This window comes from Vanellus vanellus (genome assembly GCF_965231255.1).
Source record: "Vanellus vanellus genome assembly, chromosome: 1".
In the NCBI taxonomy this organism is placed as follows: Eukaryota; Metazoa; Chordata; class Aves; order Charadriiformes; family Charadriidae; genus Vanellus; species Vanellus vanellus.
In genome coordinates this window covers 163254264-163275829 of record NC_138905.1, presented here as the reverse complement: position 1 = coordinate 163275829, position 21566 = coordinate 163254264, and positions in this window count along the sequence as shown.

Genomic DNA, 21566 nt, shown 5'->3' with positions numbered 1-21566 from the left:
AAGCCAAAAAAGGCCCCGTTAACTCTGTCCAAAGGAGTGAAGGGAAATAAAAAGGGCATTTACAAATACGAGAAGAAAGTAGATTTTTAATAAATGAAAGGGGGTAGACTGCACGGGGATTCTGAAATACAAAATATTAATTTCTACATTGGGTTTGCTTGCCTTAAAAAAAAAGGTAGATTTAATGCCTTGGCTTAAATGATTTATGATGAGTAAATGAATATACAAATCATATACAATCATTCACTCATTCAAAATATTGAATAAGAAGAATAATGAAGAGAAGAGCAGTCTGATCATGGTTATCTGGTCTGATTTCCCATTTAACACAGTCTGTATATCCTTGTGGGAAGTAGAGCAGATCATTAACTTGTGGATTGAGGCATCCGACTCCTAGACATCTCAGTGCACAGCTGGAAAAAGCCCTTTCCCTTTCCTGGGACCCAGTAGCTGGAAGCAGAATAGGCAAAGCTTTGTCTACATTTTCCCAAGAAATGGGAGTGCTTGGGACTGCTTGCTTTGTGAATCACATCATTTTCTGAATCCAAATCACTGTTTGCACAACTCCCGTATCTCAGTACTGGTTGGCTTAAAAGCAGGATGGGGTCCTCTTGTCCCAAAAGCCTTCCAGGAACTCCCCAGGTTTCTTCCCTGTGCTCAAAGGGAGGATGGCAGGAGCTGGGCCAGGGAATGTCTCCTTCTGCCACGCTTTCCTGCAGGAAGTAAATCTTTCCCTATCAGAAACCCAGGTAAGAGTGAGCATTGCTCAGATATTCCTGTTAGGCTTTTCCAAATCTGTCATACATTGCTGAATGTTGAGTATGCTCTGCTCTTTTTTCTTTTTCTTTTTCTTTTTTTTTTTCATGACTTGTCTATAATATTAAGTGTTCTGGGTAAAGAGGCATTTTCTTTGACAGGAAACAAATTTATCAGATACTATCTGGTACTTGATCAGTCAGCTCATGTTGCACAGTTGCAGCTGAGGCCTCTTCTTCCAACCCTTCCACAGCAAGTCCCATTTTAATAAGAGCAGAAAAGTCCCATTTCTTCCCAAAAGACTTTTGGTCTGATCCTCTCTTGAGTGGAATATATTCCTTCAGACCGACTCTAATATGATGGGAAAGCCAGGTCCTCTATTTGGAATGAATATCTGTATGAAATTCAGAAATAGCTACTACTTCTTCAGCAGCAGAGGAGCAGCAGACAAGAAAGGGCTGTCCCACTTGACCTCCATGCTGGACCCCAGGAACAACTCCCTGCTAGTGGCAGACCTACCCCAAAACTTATTTGTACTGCAATGGAGCCAAAATCACACAGTACTTCTGTCATTATCAGGGAAGGGAAAAAGCCAATATTTCAGAAAAAAAAAGCCTTGTGTAATCCCAAAGAACAACAAATCTCCCTGAGGGCTCCAGTCCTTTGACACCAATCAATACCAGAATGAACACAGCACTCAGACACTGCTGGTGAATTTTGCTGTGTTTGTCACCCACACTTCCGACTATCTTTCTCCTTGATTTTAAGAACTTTCACACTAATAGGGTTTAGAAAGACTACCACGCTGAAAAGAGGTGTGTGCAGATTTATTTTCATAACACAGTGAGGTACAAAGGAGGACCAGTAATTTATTTAACACGGACAGTAATGTCTGTCTGAGGCTTACTTTTATGAACTGCTTATTGTAGGCAAAATGTTAATTAATTGGGTGTTTCAAGGGAATAGGCAGGCCTCCAGGAAGCCCTCGGATTTGCCTGACACTAGAAGCCAACATTTGTCATCAGCAACAATCACAAACACAATTTTATAGTGGAGTTTCTTGTGTGCATTAAGTGGATTGTGTTTAATCCCCTGATGACATGCAAAATGACATTAGTCGCTATCACTTATATAATGAATCACAAACATAGCGTTATAGAGCCAGTGTCCATGAGCACAGACTTCAGCACCAAAGAACAACATGCCAGTCTAAGTAAAGGGACATTGACTGCTGTGGTAAGGAAGAGATGAATTTTGCCCTCTTTCGTACTGTCCCGCCTGTAGGAGAGTTTTCTCAAGGCAACCGGCATTCCCCGAGAGCTTCTGCCCTTAGAACTTACCACAAAAGATTTTGTTTCAAAGCAAATCATGCCCGTGACCTGCCACACGTGTCCTCTCCACCTTACAAAGCCTGTGCAGGTGGCAGACAGTACATGGGAACAAGAGGTGCAATGCATTGCCTCCCAAACCAACACAAACAACCTTCTGTTGGGAATTAAGATGTTGGTTTGCTGAAGGATCCCAAAGGGTTTTTTTCACATCTCTCAGTTGCCCAACTGTGCCAGCAAACCCTTTATTTCACAGGCACCAGCCCCTCTGGAGCCCTGTGAGGATACAGCTATAAGAAACCTCCTTGTGTTTCCCCAGAAGTTCAGGTTTTAAGAGCTTCAGGCTCTCTTCTTAAAGAGTTCCTGCCTCAGTGTCCCCCACCAGCTTTATCCCTGTGCCTGGGAAAATGAGATACCACTTAAAGAAGATAGACTTCAAAGAAATCAGCACATCCGTTACATGTCTGACTACCACCAGCACAACAGTCTCCATGTCACAGATGTACATGAACGTAGACAACTCCCACATTCTTGCCCAGTGCTCATTACCTTCTCGACTCACCAGAACAGCTCAGAAATAATTTAAGGATTCAATAAACTCATTAAGTACTTCCATTTACAATTTAGGATGCTATAGTCTGGTCTCACTGATTTGCATAAATTAAATCTTTCTGACTCATATCATACCTGTTTCTTTCAACCTAGGTCTTTACTTAGGAGATTTACATTACTTCCTAATAGCATATACTCAAATTTTCTTATTCAAGACAGGTTTTTCTTGAAGTATTAAAAGAATTTTAAAGATATGATTAATGGTTTGCCCTTTCTCATTAATCAGTCAGTCTCTCATTCTTTCCTATTTCTAAGACATGTTTTTAAAGGAGGATAAAAAGTCCTTTCATTGCCTTTAGTTAAAACTATTGCTGCTGTTGCGCTTGCACTGTTGTACACTTTTAGTAGCTCTGTGCCAGGCACCTTCCATCAAAGACGATTTCTACTCTGAAAGGCTCAAACCTGAGGGCAGACAAAGAAACAAACTGAAGTTTAAATGAGGGAGACAAAAATATAGTCGACACACAAAGCAATTTGTTTCTCTGCGGCCAGGGGGCTGGTTCTGAAAAGGCGTCAGTTGCAAAATTTTCCAAAAAGAACTTGGGCTCATGAGTGTCCTATTTGCTGTTGCCAGGGTTGGTGGCATTCAGATTGAAGTTGGTGGGAGAACTTCTTCGATGAAGCATGAAGGGTACAGCACCTGGGGACTTCAGATACAGAATTTCCACCTCATGAAACTGGACATTTGAGGTCTTCACCAGAGTTAGGTGAACCCTGATTACCTTTAAAAAAAAAAAAAAAGAAAAGAAGAAGAAAAGAAATTGGACCAAATAAGTTTCTCATGATGATGCATAAAAGCTAGAAAAAGTGGTATCCAAGTGGGAACATGTCTGCACCGGGCTTATGTGCCCTGAGCTGACAGTGCAGACATGGCCCATAACACTTGAAAACCAAAAGGCAAGCAACCTAAAAGTATTATTTCAAAGATCTGGGGATTTCTAAGTTGATGTCAAGATTTGGAAGGCTTGAGTCAAGGAGACAGCTTATTTGTGATGGGTTGTGCAGGAGGGTGAAGTGGGCATAGGCATGACAGATGCACCTTGGAAGACCAAGCAGTGTATCATTGTTCACCTGTCAGTCCTGGGGACAGCCATCACCAGGCCACAGCAAAACGGTCCCTCTGCTGTTGCTTTCTCAGGTACGTTCCATGATTTATATGCCCAGATGTCTGTATGACAGAAAACAAAGCAATTCCCCCAGACAGATCAGGCTGCAGTCCACAGAGGCTTCTTCTTTGGCTTCTTCAGCTTCAGGGAGAGGATGTGCTCCAAACTTGCCCTAAGTCATGGACCCCTTCCTCTTTGTGCTGTACCTTTTGAGATAGTTCAAGGCTCTGTCACATGTCCCCACAGTCTTTTTGGCTGTGAGCTGAATGAGACCATTTCATGTTTTCTGAAATCCTGACTGGCTGTTCCTCTTCTCTGCACTGCCTACACTGGGTCCTTGTGAGACCATGCTCCTTCTAGAGATGTGGTTCCCAGATGTCCTGGGCACCTCTGAGGCCTTTCAAGTCCTGAAGAGAGGATTATTTCACATATCTCGCAGGCTACGCTCCTGTTTAGATATTTGGGTAGCATATTTACCCTTTAGCAGCAGTAAATTGTCGCCTAACGTCCAGTTTGTTATCTCCAGTAGACTCAAATCTTTTCCTGTAGGATTGTTAACCTCTATTATCTGCTCACTTGACCCTTCACTGCTGAAGTCTTGATGACAGGTAATAATACATGGAGCACCCTGTCTCATTTGATTTTATTTCATCACTCTATTAAAATATAAGCTTGTATAATACTTGAGGCTTCAAGAAACAATTTCATGTTTTCTTGCATGACCTTTTTATTTTGTCTCCATTCTCCTGAATTTGAATTCAGAAGCATAAATTTGGTCTACAAAAAGCCATTCCTGTCATAAAGAACAAATGTAGTTCCCATGAAGGAAACAGAAAACAAGCTCTGGGTTTATTGTTGACTTTTCAGTTCAATTTCTTTTTCAAATGCCAAAGAAACAGCAAATTAGCATAAGGGTGGGTTTGCTGATATAATGGACCCAGAGAGCAAATCCATGTGTTGCTACCAGAACTACAGAATGTGTTTTGTCTTCTCTCACCGTTTTTCATGCTGAATTTCACCACTTGCACTCAGAGTGGAACCAAGTTGTTAAATGGAGCCTTACTTACATAAGAAGCACGTGGCAGAGCAGTTTAGCAGTTCCTGCAAGGACGTTAAAATGAGTGAGTCTCTGTATGAGTAAAGCAATCTGACTGGAAGACCAAATATAAAGACAAAGATGAGCTTTCAGATGCCTCCTCCCGGATGTGTTGATAATGTGTTTATTTTCTGAAATGGGGGTTACCAGCAGTGTCAGACACACACAAAGACTGAGGGCAGATCAGTTCCAGTGGAAAAGATTAGCGTAGTTTTCCTGAGGTTGGTATGTTCAATCAAAAATAAAATGAATAAGCAACACAAATTTGAAGTGTGTCGTGAATATATCTTTTGTACTCTCTAGCCCTTAAGCAAATAATGAAAAGCAACTCTAGCTATGAGTCATGATATTTCTTTAACAATGGGAATTTATTCTTGATGCCTGCAATGACATTATTTAGTTTGATACTGTGCATATTTTATCTACATCTTTTTTGTAAAGGTAAAGTTATAGAAATGCACTGAAGGGTATTTGAATCCCTTTAATCTGAGATCCATACATAAGCCCACATAAGGTACACTGCATTAGATATTCTAATAAAATGAATTTTCAGGTGCTGTCTCTAGTCATCAGTGCAGTGTTGGTTTCTATCCAGATTTTTAGTTAAGCTGAGTGAAGATCAGTAAAGCTGAGTGGTTTGCTCCTGATTACATAGCGCCTTGAGTCCATAGCTCAACTCGTTTTATTTTTTTTTCCAGCACCAGTCGCAATATCATGAAGCTGCTTTAAGGCAGAACATAAAAACTTTTGGAGGCTCTGCACAATATGACTCAAGAGTGGTTACACAGTAGGACACCTACATATCTGACCCTTCTTTGACAACCCTCAGCAGATCTGGGTGAGCTGGTTCACATCAGAAGAATAGTGAGGACTCTGAATAGGTCTTCATTCTGTGGAAGCAGATGGTGGAAGAGCAGAAATGTTCTTGAAAAGGAAATGGAAAAGTCTGGTTGCTGGTGAAGGGGGATGTAATATTTGTGACATCTCTAAGGTTAATCCATGGTGGATGCCTCTTGTCTACAGTGTCCAGCAATGGGTAGCCAGTTAAGTAGCCAAGCAGTTCACTTCGTTTATCACAGACAACTATCCAAATCACTCATGTGTGTCCCATGCACCCCTCCAGCCCTTTTGGCTACCGTAACAGCTCAGCACATACCTCACCCATTGCTCTACTGCCCATGCTGGTCTGCAGAGTGGGTGAAGCCTGGACAGTGGTAGCAGAGGCTTCTCACTTCTGCCCCATCAGGGTCCCTCAAAACTGTCCAAGATGCAAGAGTGGGTCTTTACTAAGACCTAAGACTTTAGCTTAGGTCTAACATTCTGTTTCCCCCTCATGGAAGAAAGCCTATGCCGGGCTGTGCCACGGCAAACCCAAATCAGCTGTTTGTCTATCAGAGCACCTGTAAGTTGCCAAGAAATAGGGACTTCAGGACACCAGGACTTGCTATGACGGCATATCTGATGAGAGTGAGTTCACATGGCAGTACAGCTTTTAGGATCTTATAGCGACTTTGCTGCTGCCAGAAGTCATGTATGGCTCCGTGTATTCTACTATCCAATAATGTCCTCAGAAATACCCCCAGGATTACATTTCCCTGACTGGGAAAGAAAAAATTTTGCATGGTGATGTTTTTGATCAAGCTCGGTTATATCAGACAAGATCCATAGGCACAAAGGCCCGAAGTTCTTGCACCATTGTGCAGCAGTTAATGCACAGGCAGTCCCGGTGTGCTCTGCCAGGACAGGATGAAGTTTCTCTTTTTGGCTTGTAAGTACGGGAGAGTCACTTGTAGGGATGGTGACTGCCTGCCATACAGGCTGGCCCTGAGCAGAGGTACGTGGCCACTTAAGACAGAATAGTGCCATGTGTGTGAAAACAGATAGATCCAGCTGCCTACACAGCGTAAGAAAAAATATGTTGTGTCTTGGAAAGCCAGTCTCTCCTGAAGCCTCTTGCAGGGAGGCTGGAAGGGAGGAGGGCGCCCTCATCCAAACCTACAGCATACATCACCTCCATCCCTCCCTTGCCATTGCCAGGAGCGACTGTGGCAAGTCAGGCTGTCTGTTACAGCTCCCCTCATCCCCTCTGTTCTCTAGAAATAATAAAGTTACAGACTGACTTCAGCACCTTAATTCAGGCGAAGTAAAATTCATGCATTTCTATGCAGCTGAGAAGCTCTGAGCTGACAGTGCTACAAGTTTAGAGACAGTGTCCCCAGGTTTCTGCTGAACCAGTGAGCCACTTGTGCCAGGGTGGTGATCTTCTTTTGATGTAAAGCACCATGAACATTAAAGTGTGGCATTTAAAAGAAGACTTCTTGATATGTTTATAACTTCTGCAGGTGGTAGGTCCTTTTTTGAACAGGCAGAAAAATGACTGCAAAAGGCCCTACCCACATATAGTTTGGGCCACCTTTATTTCCACTTTTATCACCCAGAAGAATGTGCTGGCCTATGCCTATTTTGTGATTGGCAACTACTCCCATCAACTGCTCTTATCACTTAACTGTACTGTAATCAGTTGTCACCTAGTTATGTGTTTATGGCATATACATTATACCGTTTTGGAGATAAGAAATGATTACTGACACACACACCTTCATTAATTCACTGACAGAGGAGTAATAGCGAATACAACTGTCAAGGTAAAATGACAGAATATATCAGCATTAGGGTGATCAAACAATGCAGGCAAATACTGTCTATAAACATAAACCTGTTACAACAGCAGTACTTTATGACTTTTGGCAGCCACAAAGTCATCAATAAGATCCTAAAAGCTCCGGTGACATGTGAACTCACTCTCAACAGATACGTTGTCAGAGCAATTTAATTTGCTTTGTGGTGGTGTCACTCTTTGTTGGAGAAGGACCTTTCTCACCCTCAGAGTTCATTAGTGGCAGTGTCAAAACCAGTCTTATTGCCATGACAACAATGAAGAAAGTTGAATGGAGACTACTGGATAGCAGAAAGCAGATATTTCACGTGGATGTACTTGGCAGTCATGCTCATACCAAGCAAAATGCTGCTGTTTCCAAAATGTTTTAAGATGAGCTCAAATTAAATGTGCACAACCAGCTTCTGAATCTTTGGAACGTGTCTCTCTGTGCATGAATATTTTAACAGACACTAATTTTTTTTAATCATTTTTGTACCAGGAAATTAGGAAAAACTATTCGATGATTTACGTCTAAAAACCTGCTCACTTTCATCACTTATAGATTAAAGTACCTTTTGGACTATTTTCATCCATCTCGTTTTCTTTTGCAGCAATGATGACCTTGTTTATATTGTTGGGTAGTGATTACGACTGCTCCTTTGCTTTGCAGTTTAGTCACACAATCAACATTTGATAGAGTATTAATGGTAAACACAACTCTGGGTTAATGATTTTTACGGTCTAATTATTTTTTCTGTGGCAACAAGATTCCCTTCTATCACTTTGTAATTTTCTCTCTCTGTAAGACTCATTGATTGAAAAAGTGGGTAAGCCCAGATGTTTGGTGTCCCAGGTTGGGGCAGTGAAAGCCGGATATATACTGTATTATCCAAATTAAAAGTGAACTAATTCCAATTAACAGCATTTGCCTTTGTCTAAACCATTGATTTTTCCCTTATTCTTGTGTTCCCAAGCTCACTTCTCCAGATCATCTGCTGTTTTATATATTGCTATCGTACTCCCACTTCTCCTTGTTTCAAAGGCAAATGATCTCGATCTTTTAAAACATGGTTTCTGCTGAATATTTTTACACGCTTCCAATCATTCCCATCACCCTGTGCTGAAGCTGACATAGATCTACATTGTCGCTTGAGGGTATGAGCACTCAGTCCTGCACATGGTCTTCCCCAGAGTCACATCGCCAACCACATAAAAGTACTGCCTTCTTTTTCCATACTTTTACCACCTATAAACTTCTTTCGTTCTTTGGACCGTGGCTATGCACAGCTGTCCCCCACCATATCCAAGTCCCCTTCCTAACCTGACACAGGCAGAACGGTGTAAGGTTAATAAGTAAATCACGTTTTCCTCTCCAATTAGTATTATTTTGCATTTGTTGACACTGAGCTCCACCTGTCATTTTGTTCACCCTTGTTCTGTTCTCTGGAACTCCAACCAACATTCCCCAGTCATGACAGACTCCAAAAGTATTATTCAAGAGATCAGTACTTGAGTACTCTACTCTTAATCTTTTGCTTTATTGCAAATGGATTCAGCTGGTTCTTTATTTCCTATTTCTTGGCTTTTGCTCCCAGACAATACATCGCTTCTCTGAACAGAAACAAGTGATGTTTTTACACCTTCTTCTAAGGAACCTTTTCACTCACCTTTTGAAAATTAAAACGCATTCTTTTAATTTTTTTTAACACTGCTTTACATTTTTACATTGCATTACTGACAGATTAAAAAAATTCTAACAGATTAGTGAGACACAATTTCCCATTGCAGAAACTAGCGGATTGCCTTTTTCCCTTAATACCTCCTTTTTAATATCTTTTTCTTAATGCTTCCTTTTCTACAGGTATGAGACATGATTACAAAAGCTATTATTATAATTTTCAACAGCGGAAGCCTGAGAGTATTAGGAAAAGAAGAGGCAATTCCAGGCCAGCCTTTGATATCTAACCAAGATATTATTCTGGCGCTCTTTACTGGGTTCATCTACTGACTGCAAGTTGATTAATCAAATTCTTAAAATATTAAACTGCAATGCAACCCAGCTCTGCTAATTTGTCATCTACTCAAAACACAGATTTCAGTCCCTCACACCGGTACACAGGTACAATATATTTTCAACATAAAATGCAAAATGAGAAGCAAGGAGAGAAATAAGAAACTGAAAGGAAGCAACACCATTGACAGCGGGGTCACGAGAAGTCTCCCGGAACCTGAAGGCCAGACTAAGCACCGCAGATACATTCGCATCTATTGTCTTCTTCCTCAGGTGTAAATTCTCCACTCCTATTTAATCCCTTTTTTTTGTTTATCTTTCCCAAAGAAAAGGGAAACAGGTGGGTAAGATACAGCAGCTCATCTTGTTGGAGATAGACATCCCACCTTTGCTGTGCAAACGTCCTGCAGCAACACTTTGGGTCTTGGTCTCCCAGACTGGAGACCAACCAAAGTGTGCCACAGGGACCTGAACTTTAGTGTTTGTCTTAAAGTCCACCACAAGCAGCTCCTCATCCCTGCATGCCCCAGGAGGGACCAGTCTCCTCCTGCTGACCTGTCAGTTAAGCACCTGTAAGAGACCTGTGGTCCTCACTGACCGCAGCCATTCATTCCTTGCCAATATCCTGCCTTTCAAAGTCAGGAATATGATTTTCACTAAGTATTAATTGGCCTGGATAGTGAGGTTCTGAAAACACAATAAATTATTCAGTGGGCTCTTCAGCCACATTTACTCACTAAAGAGAGGATGCCAAGCGAGCGATGTGTCAAGTATTGTGGCTCAACCGGCCGAGAAACCAAGGGCTTGCTCAGTCTGTCGGCAGAGCAGAGCGGACAGGGGGGCTGTGGCCAAGGGATGTTTCTACCTGATGTACCTGTATGGAATAAAAAATGAAATACGGGTGTATTTGTCTTCCTTCAGCAGAAAAGAACAGCAGAAACTCACCTTTTGATCTTGCTGAAATCTCTTTGTTTGAGTTAAAACTACTTGTTTTAGGCGACAGCTGATAAGAAATAATTAACAACTTGCCTTGTCCTCTGAAATTATCATGCTCAAGCCACAAAACCATTGCGTTTCTTACTTCGTTGCAGTCAACTATTGTAACCATGCCTTGTTCAGGGAAAAAAAAAATCTGGGTTATTTGCTTATCTAAGTACAAATGTCTGAGATCAAAAAGAGAAATAAAAGACCAGCAACCTAGCAATTAATGGTAGGCAGCTAGTGAAAGGTTCTTCATAAAATATCGTAATAAAAAAAAATTTAACAGCAGTCCCCTGTACAAGAAATGTGTCCCTTAACATCAGGCTTTCACCAGAAAAATGCCTTGCACCCACATTTTGTTGCCCTAAATGCAAGATTTTATCATGGTTTCACTGCTTGATTAAATTTGCACCTGAGTGGATGAAGGCACATCCTACGGCTCTTGCACTGTGCAGCCCCTGTAGGCCCATCATGGGGAGCAGGCTGCCCTGAGCACAGCAGCGTGCAATTTAAATTGCAGCAGGTCCAGAAGGCCACAGTCAGGTTAGTCCAAGCAGTTAAGAGGTCTCTGTGAAGATTCGCAGGGTCAAAGCCAAGACTTTTCAGCCTGCCGTTAGCAAAGGAGCCCTGTGTCCCATGTGCTGGTCTCCCTGTCCACACGTACACGCTTTCCTGCCCTGAAACCACTGGTTAGGCTGGGCTGTGTCAGGGGATACATCCCCTGAGTGTGGTCCTCTGCCTTCAGCTGCTTCCCCTCAGCTACTAAACCATAACTGGGGGGCTCTGGGTCTTCGGAGATAGTAACCTTGATTACCTTTTTAACAGATGGGAATGACAAGAGTGCTGGTGCAAGCCCTCTGCGTATTCCCTTCTTTATGCAGTAACTCATTTTGCTCCATGTCCTCTGTTTATACATACTAAAACAGGTAGCAAAAGATTAAAAGATAACAAAAAGCATAAAGTGTGATGTATGGATGTGTGAACGGAGAGATTTAAAAGGTTCTGTGAAGGGAGACAGGATCACAAGACACAAAGGGAGTAATTTTGTTCCTGTATAATCAAAGTTACCATCCAAAATACAGTCATTGAAGTGTCACTTGTTCCGCATCTTCTGTGCATAACAGTAGATTTGAAGTCCTATCTGCAAGGGAGGGTGTATGGACTCCTGCTTCTGCGAGGCAAACAACTATTAAGGATTTATATCTGTCTCATTGGGTTTTACAAATGCTAGTACAAGCATTTCTACACCTGGCTTGAGAAATCCTACCAGTCACCCTCATATTGCAATGATCCTCACTGTAATCATTAACATCTGGCTCAGACTTACAATAGATCATTGATAAAACTCTATTTTTTTTTTCTCCTTAAGTGTGACCCTAGTTCTAAGAATGGATCACAGAGGGGCCTGTGCACCAACCATACCGAGGGAACAGGAAGGGAGGTCTCTCCCTCTGCCTGGACAAGAGCACCTACTGGCTCTACACCTTCTACGCCTTCTTACAATCTGATCCAGCAAATGACCACCAGCTAGGGGTGGTGTCCATGTGTAGGCACTTATATGTGAGCTAGGTGTCTACAGGCCTCCTATAGCCAGCAGAGCCGGCAGAGCTATCAACGCTATGGAAATATCGGTGAGATTAGGGTGAGCTGAATGGCTTTCTGGCTTCCCCTGTATTGAATAAGGGCTTGACTGAGTTGACTAAAGAAAGGCACCCAGTACCATTTAAGGTATCCTGAACAGCCTCCAAACGCTGTCCTCTGGAAGGACACAGACCCTGTGCTGTACCTGTCAGCCCAAATCAGACATCTCGGACACCAAGGGGCATCCAAAATGCCACCAGAAGCCGAATCCAGCCCTAGATCTTGATTGACTATAATGAGAAGTTACACTCCTAGTTCACATGTAGACATATATACTGTAGGCAACTGTATGGAGACGTCTGGAACTCGCTCCTAATGAGAAACACCTAACTTTTTATTTTAATTGTGCAAATTTAATTGTATAACTTCTTTCTCTCTTAAAAATAACCAGCTTCTTAGATAAAGGTTATGTAGATTTATTTTATTTAGATTTAATGCATGTCAGATGGAGATTGTAGGAGTGAATACAGGAATTGCAAGGGCTCTAAAAGGAGACTGGATGGCTATTTTTGACAGGGTAAATTTGCATGATTTTTACACTGTTTTTAATTAGATCCTTGTTTCAGGGTTTCTACTAGTTGCTTGCAGTGGGCAACTCTTGTTAATGTATAACTTGACTTCTTAGGTTTTTTCTTCCCCCCTTGAAAGCAGGAGACATGGTCTAGCTTCAGAGACAGGATGACAGGCAGAGTACATTTGCAGACTGAAAACCTCTAGCAAGCTGGTTTATGTGTCTTGATGACCGGCTCAGGCTTGGATAGACTACCAGACCCAGGGGTAGGAAGGAATTTCCTCTCAAGTCAAAGTGGCAACACCACTGGGGGTGAGGGTCATTGCTTTTCTCTGTAACATTGACATAGCCCAATCCCCAGCATCTTCTGGGCCTTCAATCCTTACAAATCAGCTCCCATTGTAGCAGTCCAAGTCATTGGCTCTAGACCTAGATCTTTCCTTGCCCTTTTCTGTGATCTTTTATTGAATTTCTAGTACTTCAGTTTTTGTACTGACAGTGAGGTTCATTTGCAATGGGCAAAGGAGATGTTTCGGCTTGTGGTATCTGCTTTGTGGGGAATCATAGAATCGTTATGGCCGGAAAAGACCTTTAAGATCATCAAGTCCAACCTTTATCTAACTCTACCAGGTCCACTTCTAAACCACATCCCTGAGCACCGTATCTAGACAGCTTTTAAATACATCCAAAGATGGCGATTCAACCACTTCCCTGGACAGCCAGTTCCAGTCTTTGATAACTCTTTCAGTGTATAAGTTTTTCCTATTGTCTAACCTAAACCTCCCCTGGCGCAACTTGACGTGATTTCCTCTTGTCCTATCGGTTGTAACTTGTGAGAAGAGACCAACACCCACCTCTTTACAATCTCCTTTCAGGTAGTTGTAGAAAGCAATAAGGTCTCCCCTCAGCCTCCTTTTCTTCAGACTAAACAACCCCAAGTCCCTTGGCTGTTCTTCACATGACTTATTCTCAAGACCCTTCACTGGCTTTGTTGTCCTCTGGACCCTCTACAGCACCTCAATGTCCTTCTTACACTGCAGTGCCCAAAACTGTACACAGTACTCAAGGTGTGGCCTTACCAGTGCTGAGTACAGTGAGACAATCACTTCCTAGTCCTGCTGGTTACACTATTCCTAATGCAGGCCAAGATGCCATTTGCCTTCTTGGCCACCTGGGCACACTGCTGGCTCAATGTTCAGCCAGGTGTCAGTCAACACCCCCAGGTCCTTTTCTGCCAAGCACTTTTCCAGACACTCCTCCCCAAGGCATTGCATGGGGTTGTTGTGGCCCAAGTGCAGGACTCGGCACTTGGCCTTGTTGAAGCTTATACTATTGGCCTCAGCCCATCAATCCAGCCTATCCAGGTCCCTTTGAAGACCCTTTCTACCCTCAAGCAGATCAACACGCCCACTTAACTTGGTGTCATTTGCAAACTTACTAAGGGTGCTCTCAATCTCCTCATCAAGATCATTAACAAAGATACTAAACAGGAGTAGCCCCGACACTGAGCCCTGTGGAACAGCACTTGTAACTGGCTGCCAACTGGATTTAACTCCATTCACCACCACTCACTGGGCCCGGCCCATTCTCTGGGAATGATGATTCTGCAGATCCTTATGGAATAAACATCAACCAGATAAGGACTTTTTGATGTCAGAGCACTGGAGTGATGATTTAGGCAGTCCTAGTGGTCTGTGCGTGAGAATTCCTACAAAACAGCACAATTATAATTCCCCTGCTTGTGGAAGATGAGAATGAGGGGTTGCACCATGATAAACACAGCAGAAATGGCACAATTTGCTCAGGGCAGATTTTTTGAAAACTATTTAGTAAAATTCTTTCTAAAAAACACATGCCTGTAGAAACTTTTTACGGAGAACAGTCAGAGATTTCTCAGCATTACATTAAGAAAAAATGGCTTGTCTTTGACCAGATTTCCTTCCTACAAGTGTACCATTGCAGTGTTGTATTTATGTTCATTCACGTCACTGGCAAACAGCACTGGTGATCACTGACTGGTTCCTCATGATCGCTTGCTGGAGTCATGAGGCTGTACAACCCATACTCTCTACTTACCATGTGGGGTCACCAATTTACATGATTGTAAGATCAGCAGGAGACAAATACAAGGTGGACTTGCTCACTAGGTGTGGGGTTCACCTCCTTTTGAAGTCATCCAAATTCAGGTATCTACCTAGGGGTTGGGTACCTGGTCAACAACTATCTAGCCAGTACAGTCAATGGAGGATGGAAAGAGTTTGGGTTGATGGGCACCTGTGCTCACGTAAGATGAGCAGCTCCCCTGCCTTGATTCACCATGTCTCCACCACTCATGACGGGAGCTCGGTGCAGTCAGCCACCCGGTGCGGAGGCAAACTGGACACAGAGCCAGAGGCTGAGCACATATAACCCATGCCTTCCAGGAGCAGTGGCTGGACTTCATGTGGGATCCTTTATGGCACCCTGAATGACACCAGACAACTGTGACAAGGCAGATGAACAGTGCTACAGACTCACACGTCCATACACTGCACTTTCACGCTGTGGTATGTTATACCCTATTGGCCTAAATCCCACCTTAGCTGCCTCTATAATGTATGGCTTTCCCCAAAACCATTTCCTTAAAATGCATCATGAACACAACCATTCCCAGGCTGTTCTTTAACTAAATGGGGTGTATCAATGCCCCACCAGCTAGAGCGCAGAGAAGATATAAAAAGAAAAAAAGAAGTAGTTAATAGGTGCTCTGTCCTCCCCATTTTTCTGGATATGGAGCACAAGGATATTTTTGTCTCCTTCGTCAGCAAGGATCCATATGGATGCACCAGTTGCTTCAAAAATAATTGTCAGCTCTCACCAGCATTGAGATGGGCCCTATTTCTGGCCCCATGCACGTAGCTAACAAAAGGTGCCATCTAGTGTCTCAGAGAAGCATCCGAAACCAAAAGAAGAAATTACTGAACTGGTGCATTTAACGTCTACTTTCTCACTGACAGACACAAAACTGGTCTTCAAAATGGACAAAAACTTCATTTCAGGGAACTTTAAGCAAGCCAGGACTTATGTCTTCTCTCTCCTTTTGTCTCTCTGCTCTGTCTTCATCCAAGGTCTGAGACTGAATTTAGTTCAAGACAGGGGTGTTCAGGATTTGGATCCATTGGTTTCTTTGGATTAAACAATTTCAAGTCATTCTAAGCAATAGTGATTCATTTTTCAACAAGTTGGGGCTTGAAATATAGTTTTGCATATTACTAATAAAATTTTGTCCCAAAGGGCTTAGTCCCATTTAAAGTGGAAAGCAATTTAGTCATTTGCTATCCCACAAAGGGAAAAGAGACAGTTTCAAAACTAATAAAATAGATAGTAGAGCTGGATCTATAAAAGGACTTAAAGCCTAAATCCAGCTTAACTGCTTCTGTGGATGACTTTGACAAAAAATCAGAGCTCTGAAAATCCACTCAGAACTTGACTTCACACTTCACCTTGTAAGCATATTTGCAGTGCTATGTCCACCAACACAAAGGCCAGGCCAAGCGGTGTAGAGGGGCTGCATCTTTCTTGCTCAGTCCTCACCCCCCAAAAAGCTGATGGGTTACATCCATCCAGTGCTACTCTTGGCCTTGGGTCTCATCACAGGGTCAGAGTGATGCCCCTATCATGCTAAGAGTAAGAATGGCCTGAGCCTGCATTGTTTTCATCTCAAAGTATCTCAGATAACAGGAAGACAGGGTGACATGCTCCAGACTGGTGTTTTCATAGCATGAAATTGAGGAGGGGTGCTGCACACCCCGGAGCACAGCAGAGGGATACATGGAAGTGCTGGGCAGTGGCAGCCAAAGCTCGGGGATGGTGCTGGAGGATGGCATCCTCCAGCAGAGGTGGCCAGACCTGGCATGGGCAGGTCCATATTGCCTTTTGGCAGTATGAATGGAGGTTGACCTGAACCAACCTTTCCTGGGTCTTGTTTTGGAGAGGACTGGTTTCCTGGGGGTGAGCTGGGAAGTCGATATTTGAGAGAGTAAAAACTTCTACCTGCATCAACAGGTGCCTCGGCTACATCCAGCTATAAAGGACCAAACTGAAGCACCTGAGAGTTTACTCACACGTGCAAAATGGACGACAGAAAGGAATATCTGGCAGCTGTTGCCAGTTTTGACTCTGGTTCCACAGTTGGCGACTCTTGCACTTTTTTTCTGCAAAACCAGTAGAAAACATTTTATCACATCACAGAAACTCTTTGAAAGAACAGCCATATGTATTACCTGCCCCTAATTTGCAGATATCTTGCTACTTCCTAAGCTGAGACGAGGCCACAGAGGATGAATATCCCATCTGAATATCTAGGAACTCATATTGCTTCTCAGCCTTGCAGAGCTTAAGTAAAACAACAACTGCAATAAAACAAAAGGAAATGAAAGAGCCCTGCAACAAATATATTTATGCCTTTCCTCCCTGCAGGATTAACTCCCTTATAAAACCTCTGTCTGCTCTATGCTGCTTGTTGCATAGGCTCTATTCTTAAATCTAAGTAATCAAGGATTATTCTGTGAGAACAAATGCCATAAATTATACTGTGCTTTTTTTCAGAATCGTTCATCTTTTTACTTAAGAGAAAATCTGAACTACTGAATGAGCTTATGTGGTAGTTACAACTCCTTTTCCAAAAGCAAATCATATATAAAGTATTTTACAACACATTTTACTCTGCAGATCTTTTCCTTGATTACGGGGATATCTATGTGTATAAATAGAAGCTGCTTGTTTCGCATGTCCGATTCATTCTGCAATGCCACCATCCAGTGTTCGTGACGCTTCACTGTCATTGCAATGATTATAAAATCCTAGACGTTGAACTGGAACATCAGAAAAGAGTAACAGCTGATAAAATAAAGCTTTGGAAAAGAATGTACCAAGAAGCACATTAAAAGGAGACGTGAGTTTGCACACCACTGTGAGTCAGATTCGCTTGCCTTATTCACAAACTGAATGCCATAGCAGGACTCCTGCGGGCTTAAAGCATTCAGTCACCTTCTTTTGGGAAGCAAAGATCATGCATATGTAAGCTTACCAGAAGGGTCTTTCTATATCTTTGAGCCAAGTCCCCTGGAATCAGAAGAAAACATGCCGTGTACTTTCCTACACTGATCATATTCCTGCTTGGAGCCAGTTAGATTTGCATTCTGTATGGAAAACTGTCCCTGGATGGTTAGAAGCTTTCTGCCAATTTCCAGAATAACTGACGTATAGCCAGAATTCACAGGTTTTTTGTCAATATTGTTCCTTAATGTAAATAATTCTTCTTTTTTCCTATGCATTCACAGAGATCAGACATGGAGTCTCAAAATAATAAAGCTGGAAGAAATTCAAGAAGCCATGTAAGCCATTGCCCCGCCCCAAGGTGGGATCATCAGTATACATCTATATCATCCCTGAAAAATACTTGTTTTATCAGCAACTTAAGGCCTGTAGTAATGGTGAATACAAAGAATATTTAGGCAACCTTTTCCAGACTCTATTTGGAGATATTTTTTTCCTAATGTCTAACCTGCATCTTCCCTCCCTAAAAAGTTATGTCTGTTTCTTCTTGTCCCATCCACTACAGACATGGAAACCTGTGTGGAAAACTTGCTTTTACAAGCAGCTTTTGAAGACTGTTAGCATGCTTCCCTCTTTTTTTATAGAGTAAATCAGACAAATTATTTCAGTTTTTCCTCCTAAATCACACTTTTGAGACATGTAGCCATTCTGGGCTGTTTCCAGTTGGCCTGCATCACTGGGGTCCAAGAATGGATGCAGTTCTGCAACCAAGACCTACCATGCTGAGAAGTTTGAGATATTCTATTTCTTTTCATATATATCCTAATATGATGTCTGAATTTTTGAATCACGAGTATGTTGAGATCCAGTTTAGCTCCCATATAATTTTCTAAAGAGCTGCTATATGGCAATTATTGCCTATAACAGTTGGAGAGTTACTGCAAATTGAACTGCATCCTATTTTCCACCTGATTCCTGAGAAAACAAAATATATAACATAGGCTGCCCAGAGGGTTTGTGAAGTCTCATTCTCTGGAGGTATTCAAAACTTGCCTGGATGTGTTCCTGTCCAACCTGCTGTAGGTGAACCTGCTTTGGCAGGGGGGCTGGACTAGATGATCTCTGAAGGTCCCTTCCAACCCCTACCATCCTATGATTCTGTGACATGCATTTAGGCAGCTGCTTTATCTGTTTACCTGATACTTTTTCTTGTTTCCTTCAATTTTCTTGGAACTCGATTTAGCTGAAAAGCTGCAAAGGTATTAAGTTCTTTCAAGTTGTGTGAAAATCGATGATCAGATAGAGGGAAAAGATGGAAATGACAGCTCTTGCAGAGGGTGAGGCTGCAGTGTGAGCTCACTGGGCATTTATTTTGCCTGGTCTGCCAGCTGGCCCCTCCACCTGGGCTAGCTCAGGGCTAGCCCCATGGCCCACTGCCCCTTGCCCGGCTCAGAGCCGGGGAGCACGAGAAAGAACCAGTTCTGGTGCAGAGCAGAGCTGGGAAATAATATATGATGAGGAGAAATGGCACCTTAGAGGGAGCGCAGAGGGGATGGGCATGCTCACATAATGTGCAGGGCAGATACAGATATGGGAAATAAACCTACAGCTCCATGGGTTGCCTGTTTTTCAAATTGTTTCTCCAAACTCCAGCGTGGCAATTTCTCTCAGGTTTCAGTCATTGGCAAATTTAATAAGCATATCTTATTCCCTCATCTGAGCCATTAGTAAAAGGACAGAGTCAAAACGCATCAAGGACAGATGCTGCTGAACTCTCAGCATTGCCCCTTCCCTGCTGGCAGTATAAGAAGGATAATACTCTCCAAATACAATTTTTCAAACCAGCTTTGCTCCTATTCTCTCGGGACGTTTAAGCAGACTAAACAAGCAAAGCTTTCTCAATTTCTTTTTATGAAACAGGAGGTAATGGTCCAAATAGCGGTTTCCACTCATCTTTACAGAGTGTGGGTCATTTGAAATTATCTTGAACACAGGTAACCAGAATTGTACACAGGAGTGCAGGTGTGCCACAGGAATATCACCACTGGCACGCACCACTTCATCACTACTGGAAACACTTTGCTTGTCAGGCTCCAAGATCACATTTTCATTTCACCATCTCCCCAGTTTCCCATCACCATCATACACAACCCACAATCAAGTAATACAGAAAGTTTTTGTACAGTTCTGCCATTTCCAGATGATACATTCACAGCTTATAGAGACCTGTAATATGAATTTCTATTTTGTAAATGCCCTGTACTGTTCCACTTTATCTCATTTCCCTTGTTGCTTAGGAATCAATTGGGGAAGTCATGTTTAGGAATTCATAACACACTGGCTATTCTAGTTCTTCACTGTATCCAGAATGCCTTTAAATCAACAGCAAATTTTGTTTGTATAGTACAGATATTTAAAATACTGATAAGCTCCCTTCCGTCTCCGTTTTCATTTTTAAACACAGCCTTTTACCATCCTTTATGTAACTGTTTTGTATCCATCTTTAAAAAATAACTTCATCAGCATTAAGTGAAGACCGAGCAGATGAGGCCCTCTATAGACAGATAGGAGCAGCCTCACGTTCACAAGCCCTGGTCCTCGTGGGGGACTTCAACCACGCTGATATCTGTTGGAAGGACAACACAGAATGGTATAAGCAATCCAGGAGGTTCCTGGAATGCATTGACAATAACTTCCTTCTCAAAGTGATGGTGGAGCCAAGGAGACGAGGTGCCATGCTTGACCTTGCTCTCACCAACAAGGGTGGGGAATGTCATGGTCAAGGGCAGCCTTGGCTGCAGTGATCATGAGATGATAGAGTTTGAGACCCTTCACGCGGCGAGGAGGGCGCACAGTAAGCTTGCTAGCCTGGACTTCAGGAGAGCAGACATTGGCCTCTTCAGGGACCTGCTTGATGGAGTACAGTGGGATAAAGGCTTGGAAGGAAGAGGGGCTCAGGAAAGCTGGCTAATATTCAAGGATCATCTCCACCAAGCTCAGGAGTGATGCATCCTGACAAAGAGGAAGTCAGGCAAAAATGCCAGGAGGCCTGCATGGATGAACAAGGAGCTCCTGGAGAATCTCAAACAGAAAAAGGAATCCTACAGAGCGTGGAAACAAGGACAGGCAGCCTGGGAGGAATACAGAGAAATTGTCCAACCAGCCAGGGCTCAGGTTAGGAAAGCTAAAGCCCAAATGGAGTTAAATCTGGCCAGGGGCATCCAGGGCAACAAGAAAGCCTTCCATAGGTATGTCAGTGACAAAAGGAATACTAGGAAAAATGTGGGCCCACTCCGGAAGGAAACGGAAGAGCTGGTCACCCGGAACATGGAGAAGGCTGAGGTACTCAATTACTTTTTTTCCTCAGTCTCCACTGGTAAGGGCTCTAACCACACTGCCCAAGTTGCAAAAGGCAAAGGCAGGGACTGGGAGAACGAGGTACTGCCCGCTGCAGGAGATGACCAGGTTCGAGACCAGCTGAGGAACCTGAAAGTGCACAAGTGCAAGGGACCTGATGACATTCATCTGCCGGTCCTGGATCTGACAGATGAAGTTGCCAAGCCACTATCTATCACATCTGAGAAGTCATGGCAGTCTGGTGAAGTTCCCGCTGACTGGAAAAGGGGAAACATAACCCCCATTCTTAAAAAAGGAAACAAGGAAGACCTGGGGAACTACAGGCTGGTTGGTCTCACCTCTGTCGCTGGCAAGATCATGGAGCAGATCCTCCTGGAAACTATGCTAAGGCACATGGAAAATAAGGAGGTGATGGGTGGCAGCCAACATGACTTCACTAAGGGCAAATTGTGCCTGACAAATTTGGTGGCC